Below are 22,818 nucleotides of genomic sequence, written 5' to 3'. Positions count from 1 at the left end.
GCGAGGTTGTCTGAGGAGGGAGGGGGAGGAGAGGAGCCCGAGGGGGCGTGGGCGGCGGAGGCCCCTGGTGGGATCGGCTCACGGTCCCGTTGGGGTGGCTGTGGCTGCTCCCTGCCACCGCCCGGGGGGCTGGGCTGGGTTTGGGCCGGAGGAGGGGTGGGTCCGACGCCCTCCTAGCTTGGGCTCCCCCCCCTCCCGGTGCCCCTTATTGCCCCCGGGCCCGAGGCGTCTGTGGCCTGGGTCCCCCTCCTCCTCTCTTGGCCCGTCTCGCCCCCCTACCCGGACCCGGGCTGGGATCGGCTCACCTCGTCCCGCGGCGGGGGAGAGGAGCTGCCCTTCCCGGGAGGGAGGGAGACGCCGGCCCTGGAACCTGGAGAGAAGGACTTCCCTTCCCCCAGCGCATATAGAAGTCTTCTCTTTTCTGAGCTAATCCCAAGAAAGGAGAACTCGCACCTTAAGCTTGGGAGGGGGAAGCTTTCCCGAAGGAAAAACTACCCCCCCCCCGCCCTTAAGCCCCATCTCCCCTGTTCTACACCCAGTCTGATCGAAGAAAGAGCCCCCCCCCTCCCGCCCCCTTTTTAAACGTTCCCATGGAGGCTCAGTGTAATTGTCCCTCCTCCGGGTGAGCTACTTGAGTAACAACTAGAGTAACCCCGCGGCATCAACACCTGTGTCTGCCAGTGGGTCTGTTTCCTTAGGGGTTTTGATGGGACAGCAACATTTTAAAAGAACAGTTGGACCTTTAGAGACAACCTCAGTTTTTATGTGAAACCAGTATTACATGGTACAGTCTCCCCTCTCACATCGCTCATCCCCTGCCCCCTTAGAGTTAAGAGTTTTTATTAGTAAATACGGTATCGTCCACCAGACCTTTCTGTACTATGCAGTAACTTCTGTGTGCTGATTTGGTTTTGGTTTGCACTTTTTTGGGCTCTAGTTTCTTTTCAGCTCATTAGTCCTTTGCTAGCTTGTATACAGTTGTTTTTTAAACTTTCACAGGTGATTTAAAGCAGTAAGATATGAAAACTTTTTTCCCCCCCTCTAGGTTATTTGTGTTAAAAAAAAAACCCTGGATATTTGGAGTGGCCATTATTTGGAATTATGATGACTGGATTTTTTTGACCCAGAAGTTTATTAAGACTGGCGAGAAACAACTTGGAAGTGAATTGACGACAGTGAACAATTTCACTGCTCCACCACAGGAATACAGGCACTTCTTCAGTATTTTGGTTCAGAACAATTTGTTTTAAGGGTTAAAATAGTTCAGCTGGCAGAATTTTGCTGATTTTTTTTTTTTAGTTAATGTTCTTAAGCCAGAGCTGTAAGATATGTTTGATCTGTGTACTGAATAGTTTAAACAGTTTCAAAATACTGTTTAAACACTGCTGAAGTTTCATGGCAGATATTTTTACCTTTTTTATAAATTTTAGGTATTTTGAAGTCCACCTTTCTCACTTTGCCATGCATTCTCTTTTCTAAATGAAGAGATAATAGAATCCAGAGGTTTTTTTCTTGTTTTATTTAAAAGTGTAAATATATTTTCTAAAATGTTGCCTTTAACCAGCAATATGGTGGTACTGAGATAGCTGTTGTCTCTCTGTATTTGCTGATGCTTAGGAATGCTCTTCGCTTCAGATGTGAAATCTGCTTTTTGTTTTTCACTTTTTGTGTTATAAAAACTGGTATTTCATCTGGAGTGGATGCTTATGACAGTGACATGTACACCAGATAATAAAGAAGAAAGGTTTCAGAAGATTTTACAATCTTAAATCCAAGACTAATTCTGGAAATAGCCATATGAATAATTTGAAACAAAAGGATGGGTAGCTGACTTGAAATAGCTCTATGTCAAATAGCCACAGGTCAGATACCTTCAAGGAACTTGGATATTATTTCAGAGGATACAAAATAAAAAAACAAACTGGAAAGAGTGAAGATTCCAGAGAGAAAACTAACACCTTCCTGTGCAGTCCTTTTGGATTTTGTAAGTATTATGTGGTTTGTAGATCAACATTTCTTTGAGTAAACTATGATGATAGTAAATTTTATCTTGTTGTTAGAAGGCTTTCAGTTTCTTTTTTTTTTGCTTGTATTTTGTTTCCAGTGCTGTTCTCTAAACTAATAAAAACACTGTATCTACTTATATAAATTCATTTCCCCACTCCCACTTCTGATACCTTCAAAAATTGAAGGAAATTTCTGTTAGAGGAGACACAGGTTGATTAAAGGGAACTTTTGAATTGTTGATCTTTTGGTTTCATGCAATGTTTTCCACCAGTCCGCTTGTGAAATTTTCTGAGTAGCCAGTTTATTCTAAAATGTCAGAAATTGGGTATGGTATCTTAACAATTCCAATTTAGTTATATATCAAAATGTAAGTCTGAGTGTCGTGATCTTTTACTTAAGGTTAATTTTTAACAAGTTTTAGCTTAATGAATATAATAATCTAAACGTAACTTTTTTGCTTAGAGAGTTTATATATGAAGCAATGTTATATTTATTTTAGATGGATAGTTTATATAGATTTCTCTGCATGTTTAGCTTCAGAACAAATAACAATACCTTAGAAACTAAGGATCAGTCTCCTTCAAAACTGTGTATTAACTTTTAGAAAAGATATAATAGTTATATATACAATATATTATTTTCCCCAGAGAGTTTATGCTGACTTAACTTTTTGAACAACATTCCCCTCCTTCCCCTTTGAAGTTTAGTTGTAAAAAGAATGAGTCCTTTGTCAATAGTTGGAGAAAATTCAACAATACTTAATTTTTTTTTTTTTTGCTTTTTGAAGAGGGGAAAGGGCATTTGGGCTTAAGTGACTTGCCCAAGGTCACATGGCTAGTACGTATCAAGTGTATGTGTCTGAGGCCAGATTTGAACTCAGGTCCACCTAGTCACCCCAAATACTTAAAATTTTTTATGATTGAAAAGTGTGAATGAATGTGCCACACACTAAATTAGCATTTGACCTTCAGAGAATTAGTTGAATGATACCAGCAGATTAGAGGCTAGACATTTCTTGGACCTTTAAAGAATTCTAATGCACAGTTTTTTGTAATGATTTGCAATTTACTTGTTTTAAGTCCATGTTTTAATGGACAGATTCTTATGTCACTTAATTTTAATTAGGTTTATTTCATTAAATTTCTTTCCTTCAAAAGGTAATTAGTTTTGAATACCATCAGTTATTATTTCAGAATGTTAATTATGACATGGGAAGATATCTATTCAAATACTTTCAAATATTTGTCCTTAACCTTTTTAATTTTTCTCCCTCCCTCCCCAACTAAATAACCCCCCCCCTTTTTTTTTTCAGGAAAGTAGAATCCAGAAGAATTTTCATTTTAGCTACTTAGAAGTTAAAAGATATTTTTTCAATTTCTTGCATTCAGAATAGAAACCTTAATTCCTTTTTTTTTCCCTCAGATCTTTTTCAAAAAGTTTTATTGATACCTTTTTGGTTCTTTCATCAGTCATTTCTAGATATAACCTTTTTCCTCCGCCCCACCCTTGAGCCTTTCCTTGTTATATAGAAAATCACTTAAGCAAAACCAGGCTTCCTAGAACTAGAGATTACCTGTGTATGCAACAATCTGCACTGCAGTTCACCACCTCCTCAAAGAAAGGAGGGTGATGAATTAGAAACTTGCATTTTCTTCCTCCTCTGCCAGCATAGACTTAAGTAATGTATGTTTTCTTTCTAGAAATAATATTCAACCTCTTTAGGGCTTTTTATCTCCAATTTTTCTTATTAGATGGAGAGTGTTCTTTCTTTTTCAAGCCAACAAATACCTGTTAATTGTGAAGCAATAAGAATTACATTTTTAGTGAGATATTGCCTTACTGGATACTGTCATTTAGTTAGTACACATATTTATTTTCTAGTCTTTATCAGTAGACCTATGACTACTCCAAATGATACTCTAAATGATTTTAGGTAGGAAATTTGATTTCTTATGAAGAAGTGATTTTGGGTAGTTATTTCTGCTGCTTACATTGTTCTTTGAATGCCTTCCAGCAAAGACTGTTGACCAACAAGTGTTCAACAAGTGTAAGGAGTGTTCTCAGTCTGCTATAGGTTGGATTGCATGGCTTCTGAGGTTTTGATTGAAATTTTGTGATATTCTAAATAGCCTCTTGGGAAGAGAACTAGGAAGAGAGGAGGGGAAAGAGTATTCAGAAGGGAGGGAGTATTCAACTTTGGCTAAAGGTGTTAGAAGGTTAAGGAAGAATGAGGACTAATCAAAGGGCATTAGATTTAGCAATTTAAGAAGTCGGTGATATCCTTTGAATTTAGGTAGAGTGACTGAGAGTGGAAGCCAGATTACCAAGAATGAGGAAGTAGAGGTAGCTAAGGTAAATTTCCTTTGTAAGTTTAGCTATAAAAGAGAGAACAAAGATGATGAAAGTTTATGGAGATGGCAAAATGAATGAATTTTTTTTTTAAAGATGCATTCAGGAGAGGTGTGAAGTTGCCTGTGAAGGAGCTAACAGAAGCAGAAATTTACTCGGTTAGCCTCCTCAGAAGGGCCTCCTTACCCCTGGAGGTTGGAACCAATTTAGTAGGAGAAAGAATTGAGGAGAGCTAATTGGAAAGTTTCTATCAGCTATTTAGAGGAATTTAAAACTGTCCCAATCCCCTTCCAAGTTGAAGCTATTAGAGATCTTTGGTCCTGTTCTATTTAAAAAAAAAATTATTGCCACAAGAAGGCATTGGTAGGATACCTATTAAATTTGTAGGTGAGACAAAGTGGAGAAATATAGCTAATAATTTGAATGATAGAATTAAAAAAGATCTCAACTACAATGGGATGAATCTAGTAAGATGAAATTTAGAGAGCAATTCTAAATGTAGAATGGACTGCTTAAGGAGATAGTGAATGTTCCTCCTCACTGGAGATCTTCAGTGACTGAATGGATTACTTGTAATTATTTTCCACCAGATTCCCTTACAGCAATGCCTTGGGCTAGATGGCTTCTAAGTCCTTTAGGGTCTTTGATTCTTTTGTTTCTGTGGGGGTGATTAGGATTATTTGAGGTCAAAGTTTGTACTCTTTTTTTTTTTTTTTTTTACCTCCCTGGATGGAAACTTCTGATAAGGAAACTTCTGGCAGTTCCAATTGGGTCTGGGTCATTGAGAGGTTCAGTGACTGGCTCAAGGTTGTTGAGCCAGTATGTGTTAGAGGAAGACTTGAACCTAGGTTTCCAGATTCCTAGGTCATCCCTCTATTTACTGATCTTCCTGGAACTTGAAGATTCTAGAATTAGGGCCAAATCCCTCCACTTACATTTATCATGCTTAGGTATTTAAAATTGTGTGTGTGTGTGTAATCAGTACTTTATTTGGTTAAGGATTAGAAACCTGAGGTTCCATAAACAATCCAAGTAAATTGCTGGTGGCCCATAAATTCATACACCCTCTGACACTTCTGTACTTTTTTCTCTACATTTCTTATTCTGTTCTTTTTCTTTACCTATAAGCTTAATGACATTTCTTTTGATAATTGCTTATTAAATGGTCTGTTGACCCCTTTATTTACTCTGTGAATAATATATCACTGATCTAGAGCTGAAAGGTATCTTAGAGGTCAAGGTAATTCTTTGCCCTCGTTTGTGTTGTTCAGTCATTTCAATTATGTCTGACTTGTGGACCTCATTTGGGGATTTCTTGGCTAATATACTAGAGTGGTTTGCTCTGCCCTTCTCAAGCTCATTTTAGAAATGAGAAAACTGAGGCAAACAGGGTTAAGTGACTTGCCCAGGGTCACACACTAGTGTCTAAGCTGGATGTGACTTGGTACTCTGTGCCACCTTGCTGTCCTCATTTTACAGATTAAATAGAAGTGAAATGACTTGCCCAAAGTCACACAGGTAGGTAAGCAGCAGAGTCAGGATTAAAACTCAGGGTTTGTGATTATGGATTCAGTGTTCTTTTTATTGCAGTTACTGCCAACACCAGAGGAAGAAGGAAAAAGGGAAACTTCGTCCCTCATATTTCTCTTTGTTTGCAGCTGTTTTTGGGGGCGAGGAGCTCAAACCAAAGAAGAAAATGAGGGGGGTTTTGGAGGCTCTTTACCTATTTTTCTTTTCACAGATTGGAGAGTTGAATATGTGATTATTAGATTTATGTTCTCTTTTTACCCTGGTGAACTGAAGTAAAGTTTGGAAATTTTGTATCTATAGGGTGTAACATAAAATTGGGGATGGTAGTAAAAGGATAGAGGAATTGAGAAGGTATACTAAAAGAAGAGAAGGGCTTGAGAATATGTAACTAAATAGAAAAAAAAATAGGGAGAAAAAGGCATTGGAGTTACATCTTTGTTATTATTTGGTATCATGGTTCCTTTGACCACAACTGATTTTTCTGTCTTAATTCAACTAAACAAACATTAAGACTTGTTGTGACAAGGCACTATGCTAGGTACTGGGGATACAGGGATAGAAAAAAATGACAAGTCCCTTTCCTCAAAGAGGCTTACATTCTACTGGAGAGGGAAGAAGAAAATTACTTACACACAGATAAGTATAATAATACAAAATAGGGGAAAGGTGAAATCCAATCTAAGTGTGACAGAAAATTGTGAGATGGGGAAAAGATTTTCAGTTGGGGGATCAACAGGATAGATTTGGAATCTTAGGACCTGGGTTCAATACTGGTCCTCCTTTGAAGGATTTGGACTAGGTGAGCTTTAAGGTCCCCTCTAGATCTATCCTATATACAGATACTTTGTATGATCTCTTGGTAGATGTTTTCTTTTTTATTTAATTGTTTAATACTATGCCCTGAAGTGGGTCATTATCATATAGTGAAAAGAGCAGTGGCTCCTGGGTTTCACAAGATTTTTGTTCTGTTCCAGGCTGTGTCACAGTTTAGCTTTATGACATGAGGTATATTGATTCACCCCTTTTGGTCTTAGGGTTGGCCTAAAGCAGTTCTTTTTTTTTTTCTTTTAATGTCACAGACCTCTTTGGCATTCTGGTGAAGTTGTGGACCCCTTCTCATAATGCTTTTTTTTTTTTTTAAGGCATAGGCTTACAAAGGAAAAGGAGAGTGAAAATAAAAATGTAATTTTTTTCCCTATCCAAGTTCACAGAACCCATGAAATCTATCTACAGACTAATTTATGTACCCTGCGTTAAGAATTCCCAAGTGTAAGGAATCTCTGAGGTCACTTTAAGCTTTAAATTTCCTTCCAATCCAGTTCTAGGATTTTCTAGACTACTGCAGTAATAAGTACTTAAGGTATTAATTAAAACTGTGTATGCTAGGTAGGAAGGGCAGGTTAAACCTACCTTTTTGTTTAAGGCCAGGCTTCTCTAGTAGTCTGATTTTTTTCTTTTTTTTTTTTTTTCTCAGGGGTTTCCCTGTGAGCTTGTCACTAAGCTCTTGTTCTTGACCTTTTCAAACACAACTTGCTAATCATTGTTTCATATATAGAATAGTCATTTTAGATTCTTGGTCCCAAATTATCTTTCTGTTCTTAACAGCTTGGTTGTTTTTGGTTTCTTTCCTTTACAGTTTTCTGAATTTGTCTTCTAATCAGATTTTTCTTTGTTCAGGTTTTTCTGTTCATTTAAACAGACTTTGGATACATAATTTTAGCAAAAGTATAACTTTTTTTCGCAATCCCTGTTCAAATAATACTTTACCTTAGAGTGCATTTCCTTTGAAAAACTCAATTAGAACATGCTGGTCAAAGTAGGTTTTTCATCCTGTCTCCCTAGGACCTACACTGATAGCAAATGAATGAATTCTGTACTCTCCACCCCCCCCCCCATGTTCATAAGTGCTATGCTATAGAAATGTACTCTTTTAATGACTATTTACAAAATGGATTAATTTACCTACAGTGACCTTCTGTGAAGTGTTTGATTTGAGAAAAGTAAGACTACTGAAAATCTCCATAAAGAAATGTGTTCTTTGCAATGAATTTGGAAAGGGCTGCCTCTGATTTGCCCAGCAGTGAAATTTTCATTTTTTTAACTGTGATTTGTCCCTCTTGATAATAAATCATTGTAACTTCATTGTTTACCATTCATGTAATTTGGTCTTCTATTCAACAGTTTCTTTTATGAGCACCTCATTGAACAGGGCAACTTCTCCTTTATGGAGAAAGTGTTTTGACCTTTGTAGAAGAATGTATCCTGAAGGTTTATCAATGCGAAACAAATTCTACTTAAAGTGAATTTTCTTGGAGGGTCATATTGTATTTCTTGAGTTCTTCATAATTGACCCAGTAGTAGTCAGACTACAACATGGTGACTGTCTAGAAATGGCTACAAAGGAAGGAGAGGAAGGGACTGTTATTAATCACCTACTATGTATCACGAATAGTGCTAAGGATTTTACAAACCTTGTTTCATTTGATCCTCTTATAACTCTATTAAGTAGGTGTTCTTAGAAAATTGAGGCTTAGAGAAGTTAAGTGACTTTCCCTGACTTACATAGCTAGTAAGTCACTGAGACCTGATTTGAATTCATGCCTTCCTGACTTTAGGTCCAGTGCACTATCCACACTGTAACATAAGCTTGTTGTTTTCTTTTTTGTCAGGGTACTGAGGGTAAAAAGAAAACTCTTAATTAGGATTAGAGGCTTTTGTGCTTCATGAAAAATAAAAAGGTCAAGGCATATTTCTCATTTACTGGTAGAAAGGAAGAAAAGAATCGGTAGGAGCAGCCTGGTGGGTGAATCCTAAAAGTTCTGTGGCTTTTACAGTTTGCTAAAATTTTATCCACAGAACTACTAATCAGAAAACACTTTGATCTCCTGTCCAAAGCACATAAGAGTTTTATTATTGTAATTTGTATTTTCCTGTGTTACCTGTCTTAAGTTTTAAAAATTGAAGTGTTTTTGATTTTTTTTTGTTTTCCTAAAACTTTTAAATGGAAAATGAAGTGTGAGGGGAAACACTGTTTTTCCATGGTAATCTGAAGCAGGAAATGGTACCTTGACTTTAAAGTTCTTTGTGAACATCTGTTATCCTTGTAGTTAGTATTCAAGTGAAAGGTGATATCTATAGTTTTTTTTTTATTTACAAGATATAGCATGGAAAGATTAAGTAATTTGCTTACATATATAACCTGTAGACATCAATGATACTAAATCTGGGACCCCTGTTAAGTGATTTCTCTGAAATAGTATACTGTTTTAATCCCTGAAAATGTGGTTTAGGGTACAGATTAGGGAAAAACCAGTAGCCCTTAGAGTCTGTATTTCTTAGGATCATAGCTTCAGACCTGAGACCTGGAAATAGCTTTAGAAGTCATCTAGTCTATCCCTTTCATTTTACAGATTGCCATCCCCTCTCAGTTTTTTGAGGATGAGGGGAATGTGAGAGACACAAAGGAAGGCAGGGGTGAAAAAGAGGTGACTTAGTTTTTTTTTTTTTTGGTATGCTTCATTGGTTTAAAAGATTTTAATGACTGACATAGAGAAACCTGAGGTAAGTGGTGTTAGTCTTTTTCTTTTCTTCTGCCTTTCATTTAATTTGAATGTCAGTAAATCTTTTATTCAGATTTGTGGTCTATTGGGAAAAGTACTGGAGTTGGAATAAGAGGATCTGGGTTGGAATTACTTGGCTCTGTTATGACTTCTGATATCAAACAAGTCACTTATTTTTGATCTTCTAAAACTCCCTCATTTTACAGGGGAGAAAGCAAGACTGAAAAGAAGACTTATCCATGATCACAGCACCTCTGAGAGGAATTTATTATAAATATTCTCCCTATCTGATAAATGAGGAAAATGAGATTCAAAAGGATGACTTTAGCTAAGGTCGAATAGCTAGTAAGTGGAAGCACTGTGATTTGTAAGACTTTTAAAATGGTCTTTCCTTCACACCAGGATGTCCCTTTTGTGTTCATTTTGCAAATAATAGGTATTCTTTTTAGGCTTGGGATCCTTTAAAGACCTTGAAAATTGTTTCCCTGTGTTTACTGAACAAGAGGTAAAAATTCCACCATAAGGAACTCCATAGAGTTCTCCACCCAAACCAGATAAATATTTCTCTGCATCTTCTAGATTTCTGGGTCATCATTTGTTTTGTATTTTGGTGGAGAATTTACAGGTGGGTTTTTTTCTAGGTGGTCCTAAACTATACTGTCGAAATCCTACATAACATGGTTAGCCTATAAAGGTGGATGGTAATTCTCTACCATAACCACCAGCCTTTTAAAGGGGTTTTCCTGTAATTAGGTGATCTCAAACTATCCTTTTTCCAAACCATAAATGTAAAATAAATAGAAAAATCTTCTTAATGTCCTCTTTAGAGATGGTCTTGAAAATGTGTGAACCTACAAAAGTTCTAGGTGTAAATCTCATCAAGAAGTGTCTTCCTATCATCAGGCATTAAGCTCTTTAAAAGTAGCCTAAACAATGTATATCCAGGGAAGGAAGTACAGCAACAAGAATATACTTTGGGGTTTGGATGAGGAGATGTTTTATGCCTAAAGAGTGGAGTTTTGGTATTCATTTCTTTTTCCAAAAATGATTTTTACACAGATTTCACTGTGACCTTGAGAGAAAACTCTTGCTAAGAAGTGAAGTAAAATAAAGGCATTTTTCTTGAACTATGGAAGGAACTGTAATTATTCAAATACCAAAAAGATCTTGTTTTTAAAAAGTGACCTAAAGCATGAAATTTGAGATGAATCTTAAGGTGGGGTCCCAGTGATTCAGATTGAGTCAGCCCTTGGGAAATTGGTTGACTACCTGCTGCCCCAACCCTGGTAGGGGCTCTTTTTAGCTTTGAATAATTCTTATCCAGTGTTCTTCCTTTAATAACCTTTTCAAGCATCTTTTACTATCTGCATAACCTTGGGCTTGCCACTTCACTCCTCTAGCTTTGTTTAAACTTCATTTGTAAAATGGTTAGGTTGGACTAGATAACTTCCAAGGTTACTTTCAGTTCTAAATCTTGTAATTAACAGAAATTTTCTATGAGTCAAAAGTAAATTACTATCCTAGGGGCACACGTTGGGGTACAAATGTTAGGAAAAGACCCTGCCAGATTACCCAAAGGGTCCATGAAACAAAAAAGGTTAAGAACTCCTGCTCTTATGTGACACTCCAAATCCCAGAACAAAGGAATCATGCAACCTGTCACTGAATATTCATAATTAGGATTAAGACCAGACTGACAAGGGAAGCAAATCAGCCCATGAATGAAGGTTATTTTATATTGATAAGGGTGTTATTTTTGTGTTGGATATTTGTGTTTTTTTAATATTGTATCTATAGCCTTGAGGTTATTGCTTTTGACAACTACCACACCTGTTTTCCATTTTTTTTTATTTCTTATCTCCCAGCATTGGGGCAAAGTGAAGAGCATTGAAGAATTGCTCTGAAATTACTTCAAGAGAAGACTGAAATTTTTCCATTGGAAAATATCTTTATTGTAATATGTAACTCAGTGCAAAAATTAGTTTGGTGCATAAAATGTTTTCTTTAGAGAATTTTTCCTCATAATGAGGCCCTGTTCTGTCTCTGTACTTTCTAAATGAAGGTGTGTATCAACCACCTGCTTACTGAACATCTTGCCCTGAATGTGCATTGGTGTCTGAAACTCACCATGTTCAAAAAGGAATATTCTTCTCTCTCTGGTCCTCCACATCTAGCATTCCTCCAAACTTTGTTGATGATAGTATCCTTTTGCTCAGATTCCTAATGTTGAAATTAAGACTTCATTCTGCTTTAGCCTTCATACTCAATCACTTGCCAAATCTCTTTTCCATCCATTCTGCTCTCTATTCTCAAGGCTACCACTGTAGCTGAGGCCTTAATCACTTAAAATAGTTGTTTTAATCACCCAGAATCTGTTTTCTTCCTCTTCTTCCCTACTGAGAACACAAGGGAAAAAAAAAAAACCTCATTACAAGCATGTATAGTCAATCAAAACAAATTTCCACATTGGTCATGTCAGAAAAAATTATTTATCATTTTACATTCTGAGTCCTTTACCTTAGCTCTCTATCATGTGGGTAGCATGTTTCATGATTAGTCCTTTGGAATCATGGTTGATCATTACACTGATAAGAAAGCAGCACAGTGCAGTTCCATCACGTTTATATGCAATAATTTGTTCATCCATCCCCCAATTTATGGACATTCCCTTGGATTTCCCTCTCCCATCTCAGAGAGCTATAAATATTTTGTTCACCATTAGAGTTTATTTAGCTTAGGACTAATCCATCCCTCTAATTACCTCTCTCCCCTTGTCTCCTTTTCCTCTTATTTCTCAGTTGAGTAAAATGTGTTTCTGTGTGTGAGTGTGTGTGTAGTCTTCTTTGTGACAAGTTCAAGAGTGAGAGGTTCAAGTGTTAGGCATTCCTCTTACACCCTCGTTGTTTGTAGAGTGTACTTACTCATGACTACGTGAGATAATTTTCCCTGGTTCAGTTCTTAAGTTCCTTCTTTGTGGATACTTGCAGGATTTTTTTCTTTGACCTGGAATTTTGGTAGGATGTTCTTGGGAGTTTTCATTTGGGGGAGGAAGTGATCAGTGGATGCTTTATGTCTACTTTGCCCCTTGATTCTTAGAGATCTGGACAATTTTTTTTAACATGCCTTGAAATAGGATGTCTGTGCTTTTTTTGTTAGTGATGATGTTCAGATAGACCAATAATTCCTAAATTTTTTTCAGTCTTTTGACGGACTTTTTCTTAATGATTTTTTGTTTCCTCATGGATTGATTGATTCCTATTCAGTCCATTTGAATTTTCAGGAGTTTGTTGCTCCGGTAAGGTTTTATACCTCTTTTTTTTTTTTGAAGGGGGAAGGTAGGACACTTGGGGGTTAAGTGACTTTCTCAAGGTCACACAACTAGTAAGTGTTAAATGTCCGAGGCTGGATTTGAACTCAGGTTCTCCTGACTCCAGGGTCAGTGCTCTTTTCATTGAGCCACCTAGCCGCCCCCAGGTTTTGTACCTCTTATACCAAGCTGCCAATTTCCTTTCCAATTCTTTCTTCCATGGTTCTCAATTCCAATTTTATTCCTAGAGCACTGTCATTTATTTCATTTATAAAAAATTCTTTTGATCTTTTTTTTTTTTGACTCTTCATCTCTTTCAGGAATTCTAATCGAGTTTATGCCCATACTATTTCTCTTTAATGGTGTAGGTGTTTTGAGATCATTCTCTTCTGGGTTTGCATGTCAAGCTAATTTGACACTATAATGACTGTTTGGTTGTCATGTTTTTTTCTTTATGCTTATTTTTCCAGCCTTCTTCCTGACTTTGGACTTGAGGTTTAGGGCTAGGTTCTGTGGTACTTCTGGAGGAAGGTCTGGACTTGTTGCTGCTTTCTTGGGGTATTTAGTGTTGTGTTATTTCAGGATTTTAGGGAGAGGCTGGGGACTTGCAGAGTGCTTCCAAAGTGGTATGATTCAGGGCATAATCTGATAGCTGCTCCACTGGATGGATTCTTAGTAAGACTAGACTGCTGCAGGATTCAGCCCCATCAGCCTGCTGGAAAAGCTCTGTTGGTTTAGAATTCTAGAATTGTAGCCTTCCCTTTAGTTTGGAATTTCACCTGTTTTATTCATCTGTAGGCTGGGCTAAATAGTGAAAATGAGACCCTGCTCTGTGCCTGGAGTCTGAGCCACACTACTGTTGCTGCTGGGTTTTTAACTTCTTCTTTTCTCATTGTACCACCCAGGACCTCTCTACCTGGGAGCACCATCTCCTCTGCATGTTCCTCTTTTCAGTTGGCTTTGTGTCTGAGGCCTAAAATTGGATAGTGGGCAGAAAAACTGACAATTTATCTGTCCTTGCAGTATGGGTCTGGTACTTCCTGAGGTTTATAGACTGAACTGGTCATTTCACCTACTACATCTGTGTCTTTGCCTGGAATATATTTCTCCCTCATGCCTGGAATATATTTCTTCCTCATGGTTTACCTCTTAAAATCCTTAGCTTCCATGAAGTTTCCGCTTTTGTGTCACTTGTGGAAAGCTTTTCTGATTCTCCTAGGTTTTGGAATTCTCTTTCTCACATTACCTTTTGTTTACATATCTGCTTATATGTTTTATTTCTCAGTAGAATGTAAATTTCTTTTTTTTTGGAGGGTAATTGGGGTTAAGTAACTTGCCCAAGGTTACATGGCTAGTTTTTTTTGTGTGTGTGGGTGTTAAGTGTCTGAGGCCGGAACTGTAGGGGTCTGTCTTCCTCTTGAATGTAAATTTCTTGAAGTCAGGGAGTCTCTGTCACCTTTTTTTCTCTCTTTGTATCCTTAGGGCTTAGAACCTTACCTATAACATCAAATCATTTGCAAAACCTACTAATACATTAACTCATTAGGCAAGTGTGCAACACTTTGCACTTGTAGTCTCTGAACTCTACAATACGGGAGCAAATTGATCTATCTGACTTGTGACAGGACCAAAATTTATCATTAATATTAATCAGAGATCACCTTTTAATGTTGTTTTCATATAGGGTTTTATGGACTTCCTCTAGTTTCTTCTAATTTCATTTTATATCAGTTCATATGAGTCATCTCATGCTTTTGTGAATCTCTTCTCATTTCTTACAGTGCAGTTATAGCTACATTATATTTTTATGCTACAGTTCACTTATTCCTTAATCCATAGGTACTCACTAGTTTTTTGCTGTCACAGGAAAGTGCTATTGTAAATATTTTGGTATAATAGAACTTTACTTTTTGTCTTTGAGCACCTGGCAGTATATGACTAATAGTGGGATTTCTGGGTCACAGGGTCTAAACAGTTAAGTGACCTTCTTGCCCATTTTCAAATTTTTTTTTTCATTAAAGTTGGACCAATTCATAACTCTACCAATAGTATATTAATGTGCCTATATTTTCTTTCTTTTTTTTTTTTTTTAAAGCAATTGGGGTTAAGTAACTTGCTCAAGGATACATGGCCAGGTGTTTCTGGGTGGGTGCTAAGTGTCTGAGCCCGGATTCGATCCCAGGTCATCCTGACTCTGGGGCTGATACTCTTACTCGCTGTACTACCTGGCCGCCCCAATGTGCCTATATTTTCACCTTTTATTACTACTGCCATTTTCCTGGATGTGAGGTGAAACCTCAGATTTGTTTTAATTCTTATTTCTCTTAGTGATATTTAGAACATTTTTCATGTGGTGATTGTTAATTTGTAATTCTTCCTTTGAAAATTGTATCCTTTGACCACTTATCTATTTATTGATATGTTTGTCAGTTCTGCATATATCTTGCATTTCAAACTTTTTTTTTTTGGCTTTTTGGAGGGCAATTGGGCTTAAGTAACTTGCCCGAGTTTTTTTGTGTGGGTATTAAGTGTCTGAGGCCAGAACTGAACTTGGGTCCTCCTGACTCCAGGGCCTGCGCTTTACTCACTGTGCCACCTAGCCGCCCCCATTTCAGACTCTTTTTGAGAGATTTGTTAGAGCTTTGTCCTTCTACTCAACATCTCTTAATTTAACTGTATTGATTATCCTTGCACAATCTTTTTTAAAATGCCATGTAGTTGAAATGATGTTATATTTTTTATAAGACCTTCTCTCTAGGTTTGGTTTGGTTGGGAATTTCCCCCCATATTTTTGAAAACTCCCTTCTTCAGTTTCCTTAAAAAATACTTAGCCAACTATTGTATCTATAACTTCTATAGATTTGCTTGGATGTGACAGTCAATATGTTAATCTTTTGATCTTTTTACTTTATTTTTGACATTTCTTACTGTTTTCAAGTTGGAGAGATTTTGGCATGAACTTTGTACTTGGCCATCCTCCTGAAAGTTAGATGGCTCTCAATTATAGTTGGCATTTTCTTCCCTCAGTTATGACAGGTCTGAACAGGTGTATTCCATTGGTATATTGGCATTCAGGATGGCTAGTTGGTGGAAAAACTTGCCACCTCCAGGTCCATCCTATCCCCTTGACATAACACAAACTTGGGCTGTTTGCTCACATTTTGGATGAGATGGCAGTCATCAGCGTTCTTTCTTTTGATGAGAAGGACCATCAGATCTTAAAACCATCTGCCCAGTCTCTGCTTCCTGGAGTCCTCCTGAGCTATCATCGGACCTCTGGGCCTCACCTTCTGGACCTCATCAGATACTCAGTAGCTGACCTTTTATGGGTTGTTTCCCCTAATTATTGGAGACTGGGGACTCTAGTTTTTTCTTTTTGTTTTCTCTGCTCTCAGCACATAGTATGTCCTTAAATGCTTTTGAATAGATTCATTATTACCTGCATAAAACTTTTTGTAATAGAATTTGTTCAAAGCAAATCTTTTCGTTCAAAATGTTTTATGTTTTATTGTAGAGGCAATAGGAAGCAAATGTAGTTGATTGAGTGGGAGAGTCACACGGTCATATTTGCCTTTAAGGAAAATTGTTTTGGCTTCAGTGTATAGGATGGAGAGTGGTAAAAGATTGGGGGGATTGGTAAGAGATTTGGGGGAGGTAGACCAGTCAGGAGGCCTTTGAAGTAATCTAGGTGAGAGGTTATAAAGGCTTTAGCTAAGGTTGTGACTGTCTGAGTGGAGGGAAGGGTATGGTTGTGAGAGATACTGAAATGGCAACTGATTGGATATGTGACTGAGGAGTTGAGGATAATACCAAGATTATGAACCTGGGAGACTGGAAGGAGGGTGGAGCCCTTGACAGAAGTAGATTAGTTTGAAAGAAGGGAGGGTTTAGGGTGAAAGATAATTATTTCTCATGGACCATGCAGTTTCAGATGTCCAATAGATAGTCGTGTATATTTAGATCTGATGAGAATTAAACATGGAAGCTGATGAGGTTCTTGATAGTGTAGAGGGAGAAGATAAAGAGGAGACCTAGGTTTGAACCTTGGGAGAATGAACTGTCAGGTAGGAAGTTGCCCTAGGAGAGAATAGTACTGCAAAAATCCACATAGGAGAATGTATCCTGGAGAAGAGGGTGATCAACAGGGTTAAATGTAGCAGATAGGTTGAGATGGATGAGGGCTGAGAAAAGATCATCAAACTTGGCAAATAAAAGGTAGTTAGTAACTTGGGAGAGGGTAATTTAGTTGAGTGATAAGGTTAGAAGCCTGACTGTAGAAGAATGAGTAGCAAGAGGAGAGGAAGTGGGGGCAATGGAATATATAGACAACTATTTAAGGAGTTTGAGAAAGAGAGGAATCAGCAAACATTTATAAAGAGCCTAATATGTGCCAGGCACTGTACTAAATGCTGGGGATACAAAAAAGAGGCAAAAGATAGTCCTGGCCCACAAGGAGTTCATAATCTAGTGGAGAAGAAAACAAAAAATAAGTATAAACAAACTATCCAAGATAGATAGGAAATAATTGAGAGGGAAGGCAGAGTTTAGAGAGATTGGGAAAGGCTTCCTGTAGAAGATAGGATTTTGGTTGGTATGTAAAAGAAGCCAGGGAAATCAATAGACAGAGTTGAGGAGGGAGCACTCCAGGTGTGGGGCACATCCATACAAAATGCCCAGAGCAGAGAGATGAAGAGATATAGAATGATAGATTGAAGGGATAGTAGGATTTATCACAGGTTTTGAGGAAGAGGGAAACCTGGTTGAATTTGATATAGTGAAGGAACCAACTGATAGGGGAAGGTTGAAGATTCAAGGTAGTCTAAGGAAGAAGTGTTTCAAAGACTAAGGAAAAGGAAGAAGAGAACTGGAAATGATATCAAAAGATTTTGAGATGAAGATAGAGAGAAAAGTAACTTAATTTAAATGGTCTCAAATTTCTTAGTCATACAAGAGGTAAGGTCTGCAACTGAGAAAGGTAGGGGATGGAGAAAGTATAGGAGGCTTGAAAAGGAACAGAAGGTTTAGAATACCTTTTATGAAGAGTTAGGTAGGGAATCACCTATGTAGATAAAGGGCAATTAGGTCATGTAAAAAGTATAACTATTTAGTAAGAGATGTTGAACTAGTAAAGCTAACCTGAGAACATGAGACTGAGTTATTTTAACACAGGAGTCCAAATAGAATAAATGTTATCCCTTATGCTGAATATTATTTGTTATCTGTCTTGTTTGCTATGTTTTAGGAGGTACACCTTGGAGAATATTTAGAAAGAGAATCAAAAGTAGTATAAGGAAAGATTAATGAGAAAGAGTTAAAAGACAAGTGTATCCTGTAATAGACATTACATTGTATAATAGCTTGGATATAGGGTTAATAGAGATACAAAGACTAAGACGTACTTGCACTCATGTCTTTCTGTTTAATGAGATATTTATTTACATGTAGATTATATATTGTGGTATAGGAAGAAAATACAAAGGTACAGAGTGATGCTCAGAGAATATAACTCCCATTTTAGGGGAATAAGAAAGGATTCAGTAAAGAGATGGTACTTAAGTGTGAAAGGTGCTATATTCTAGAACAGGGCTTCTTACACTTTTTCTACTTGTGAGCCCTTCCACGTTCCTTGAAGAACCACAGTTGCCATTCGCTCATGTGTATATTTTGTTATTTTTCACTGACTTCCTTTTATAAAGTTGGAGATAATGTTCCCACAGAGAAAACAAACACTTGTCAAGTTGACAGAGAAATTAATGTATTGCTTCTACTGTTACACCTGGATAGCTGGGAATACGTCTTAAATATCTGTTTCATAGTTGAGAGAGACTTTAACATAGTTTTGATTATCCAGGTTTTGGTCCTGGAGACTTGATTTCATGACAGTGGGTATAAATGTAGAAAAAAAATTTTCCTTCTGCTAAATGAGACCCTTGGTGTTGAAGATTAAGAGGCTGGATCATCTTGATAGTCTTTCTGTGACATAAAGAAATGGCAGTTGAATTTGGTAATGGAAAGATTTAGGTGGGAGTTAATAGATCTGGGGGCACTTGATGGTTTAGTGGACCTAGAGTTGGGTCTGGAATCAGTCACACCTGAGTTCAAATCTGGCCTCAGATACTATTTGTGTGAACTGGAGCAAATCACTTAACCTCTGTTTGTCTTAATCCACTGGAGAAGAAAATGGCAAACCACTACAGTAATAATTCATAGGGTCACGAAATGTTGGACACGACTGAACAACAAAAAAACCAGTAGATCTGGGTTCTGATCCTAGCTCTGCACTACCTAGCTGATTCATCCTGGATTTGACCTCTCTATGTCGCAATTCAATTCCTTCACCTCTAAAATGATAGAGTTGAATTAGGTAATCTTGAAGATCATCTTTAAAATATAATCTTTGTTAGGTGGTCTTGAAGATCATCTTTAAAATATTGTCTTTGATGCTTTTCCCCTCTTCCTTTCTCTACCAAGAAGGGACTGGTAAACATTCTGACCCTCAATGATGATGGGTTTATATACATGTATGCCATCTAAATCTTTTGGCATAGCTCTGTCAATTTTAGTTGTTGAAATGTATGATTGATAAAAAAAAGATATCCTGTAAACCCCAAGTTATCTTTCTGGGTCTTATTGCTTGGCCTGGGATAGATCCCAGCTCAAGCCTCACTCAATCATTGTTTGGATTCTGATTCACTCAGAATGAGTATAAATAGCAATTATTTCTGTTTTAGTCAGAAACCCTGAGGGTTTTCCCCTTCCTGACTGATTTTTTTGGGGGGGAGTAAGTAAAAGAGGCCATTCTTTGTGCCTCATTTTTTACCTGGCCTTAATCACTGAATGGGTGTTGCCTCAGACAAACTGCAACCTGGGGAAGACCTTAGCTTAAAAAGGCCAACACCTCCCACTACATTGAGGGCCCTGCCCCCCCCTTTTTTTTTTAGTATTCCTGATCTATATCTTGCCACAGGATCCAGATAGCTGGGGAGGAGGAGGAGGGAGAGTAAGGTTGTATAGCCCTCCCTCACTTAAATTCAGTTCATTTGCAAGTCATGACATATTCCTGATGTCATGGACCTCTTCAAGAATGAAGGACAAACCACAACAAGAAGTTGCTAATTACCTGGAACTGTCTCCTTTCCACCTCGGAGGCTATAGAGTGTATTACTGAGCTGTTTGCTAACAAGAAAAATCCCCTCAGTTTGAATTTTTATGCTGTATTGTGCAGTTAAAAGGAGAGACAACATCTCAGTTGGAAAAAAAAAATTAGCCCTACTAATATTGTAAATAATACCCTTTTTTATTTCCATTATAGCATTCAGTTGTTTATTTTGAACAGTAATTGTTCAAAAGGTTTCTCTAATACTATATAAAATAGCTAGTTATAATGTTCGACTGATCCTTATGTGGGCCAGCTAGGTGGCACAATGAAAGAGCACCAGCCCTCAGGAGGTCAGGTCAGGAGGACCTGAGTTCAAATTCAGCCTCAGACCCTTGACACACTTAACTGTGTCATTGTAGCAGCAAGCACCTCAGCATCCCCAGAGTGACTGCCAACACAGGTTCTTAGTTCTGCTTTTCTAAAGGAAAACAACTCAAAATGGGTTAACAAGCTTACTTTAATCAATCAAACATATATCGTTTACCTAGTTCAGGGGAAAAAGGTCAGCACCCCGAACTTCAGAGTATACAGACAGAGAAACAGATCAAGCAGACAGGCTTCCAAACTGTCCAACCATTACATCCATACCAAATCACAGTCACCAGAGAGGGAAGCATCAACATCTGGGTTTTCAAAGCTGGGGGGCTCTCAACAGCTGCCCAGAGTATCATCTGGTCAATTAACAACAACACTTCTCAAAGTGAGCCCCAAAGCAAAGCCTCACATTAGGGATTATATATATAGCCTTCTCCTGGGTCAGAGAATGTAACCACCCTTATGACCCACTACCAAATCACACAGCATCAAGGTGTAGGCATTCCTGAAAACCAAACCTGCCTCAGGCTCCATGTGACCACATTCAGCCTGTTAGGGGGCAGACTACATATATTTTCAGATCAAGGAAGGTTCTCTTAAACCTATCAAAGGGCCTAGGGGCAGGGAAGATCTTTAAATTTGCATTTCCATTACCTTCACCTTGGGCAAGTCAACCCCAATTGCCTTGCCTTCCCCCCTCCAAAAAAAAAAAAAAAGAATAATCTTTAAGAAATCTTAAGTTCAATACTCTGGCAAACCACAACCCTCATCTTTGTCCTGTGAATCCTCTAGAGGGGTGTGTCTAACTAATGTTAGGAGTCTTCTAGGTGGATAAACAGTGCAGAAATGTGCTTTCCATACATTTATTTTCTTGCTGTATGATCTGCCCGTTGCCTTTTCAATCATATTTTGGATATCTTTTACCCTTCTTGCACACATTTTGCCATTGATAATATACTGCCATCTACTATTTCTACCCATTCCTCTGTTTCAGCTGAAACAAGTCACCTGAAATTTCTTTCTCTAGAAAGGGGAGGGCTTATTTTCAGCTATATGATACCATTAGTAGAACATTGATGACTTTTTTTAAATGTCCCAAGTTTCTGGGCCCAGTATATTGTTTGCCTTTCATCCATGTCTAGATAGATGTCCTCTTGGACCAACTGTAGGTCCAATGGTAATGTAGGATATGGTCCTTCATACCCTTGACTTTCTTTATGTTGATGTTTAGGTGAACTCTTTTTAAAAAATTAGATTACTAATAAACTTAGTATACATATGTACAACTGATCTTTTTAATTTTTTGTGTTTAATTTCACTTTTCATAATTACTTGTCAGGATTGTTATGTATTCACACTGATTTTTTTCCTGTTAAGTGGTTTTAGTTTAGTATGTATTCTGTTCTTCTGCTTGTGTTTTTGTTGTTTTGCATTATTTCATAAAGATCTTTGCAGATTTCTTTATGTAGGCATACCTTGGAGATTCTGTGGCTTTGGTTCCATCTCACTGCCATAAAGCAAGTTACATGAATTATTTGGTTTCCCAGTGCATATAAAAGTTATGTTTATACTATACTGTAGTCTGTTAAGTATGCAATAGTATTATGGCTAAAAACCCTCAAAGTATATACTTTATCTAAAAAATACTTTATTAGTAAAAAAAAAAAAGTGCTAACCCATGTCTGAGCCTTCAGTCAGTCATCTTTTGGCTGGTGGAGAGTCTTGCCTCAGTGTTGTTGATGCCTGCTGACAAATTAGGGTAGTGGTTGCTGAAGGTTGGGGTGGCTATTGGAATTTCTTAAAATAAGACAACGATGAAGTTTGCCTTACTCTTCACACTTAGAGGGCATTGTTGGCTTATTAATTGGCCTAAATTCAATATTTTGTTTCATGGAATGGGAAGTCCTAAGGAGGAGAGTGGCAGGGAGTGGGGGGTTGGTGGAGCAGTCAGAACACACATATTTATTAAGTTCACCATCTTATAGTAACATCAAAGATTACTGATTACAGATCAGCATAACAGATAAAATAATAATGAAAAAATTTGCAATATTGTGAGAATTACCAAAATGTGACACAGAGATAAAATTTGAGTAAATGCTATTGAAAAATGGTACTGATAGACTTGCTTGACACAGGGTTGCCACAAACTCTGTTTGTTAAAAAGTCAAAATGGGGTATCTGTGAAGCAAATTAAAATGAAGCACAGTAAATAAGGTATGCCTGTATTCCTCTTGTCTGCATTAATTGTATTATCCATTACACTCATATACTAAAGTTTAATCATTTCCTTATTGTTGAACATTTGGGTTGCTTCCAGTTTTTGTTGGATTGACAATAATTGTATGAAAATTTTGAACAAATAGCTTTTTTCTGTGTTTTTTGTTGTTGTTGTTATGTTATGCTTTAAGGGTATATTACTTATTGTAGAATTACTGGGTCAAAAGGAATGTTTTTTTTTTTTCAACTTCTGCTGTGTATTGCCAGATTGCTTAGCAGACTTGCAGTTTCACCAGCAACAGATTAGTGGTACCCGTTCTTTCACAGCCTTGCCATTACTGTTTCCTTGCTTTTTAAATTATTTTCGGCCC

At 37.5% G+C, this 22,818-nt stretch overlaps 1 protein-coding gene across 1 annotated transcript in view; it reads left to right on the top strand.

Moving 5' to 3' along the window:
- The window catches only part of GPBP1 (GC-rich promoter binding protein 1), a 141,907-nt gene that overhangs the window by 332 nt on the left and 118,757 nt on the right, over positions 1 to 22,818 (top strand). Inside the window, exon 2 of the mRNA XM_069096461.1 lies at positions 1,046 to 1,984. The gene's annotated coding sequence lies outside the window, so the exon portion shown is untranslated. The remainder of the gene's footprint in view (positions 1 to 1,045; positions 1,985 to 22,818) is intronic.

The sequence above is a fragment of the Petaurus breviceps genome, unplaced genomic scaffold (genome assembly GCF_028583685.1).
Source record: "Petaurus breviceps papuanus isolate PSGF00001 unplaced genomic scaffold, PetGlider_PUasm1.0 229, whole genome shotgun sequence".
Lineage (NCBI taxonomy): Eukaryota > Metazoa > Chordata > Mammalia > Diprotodontia > Petauridae > Petaurus > Petaurus breviceps.
Note: the sequence above shows the minus strand (reverse complement) of the source record. Positions and strands in the feature narration are given on the sequence as shown.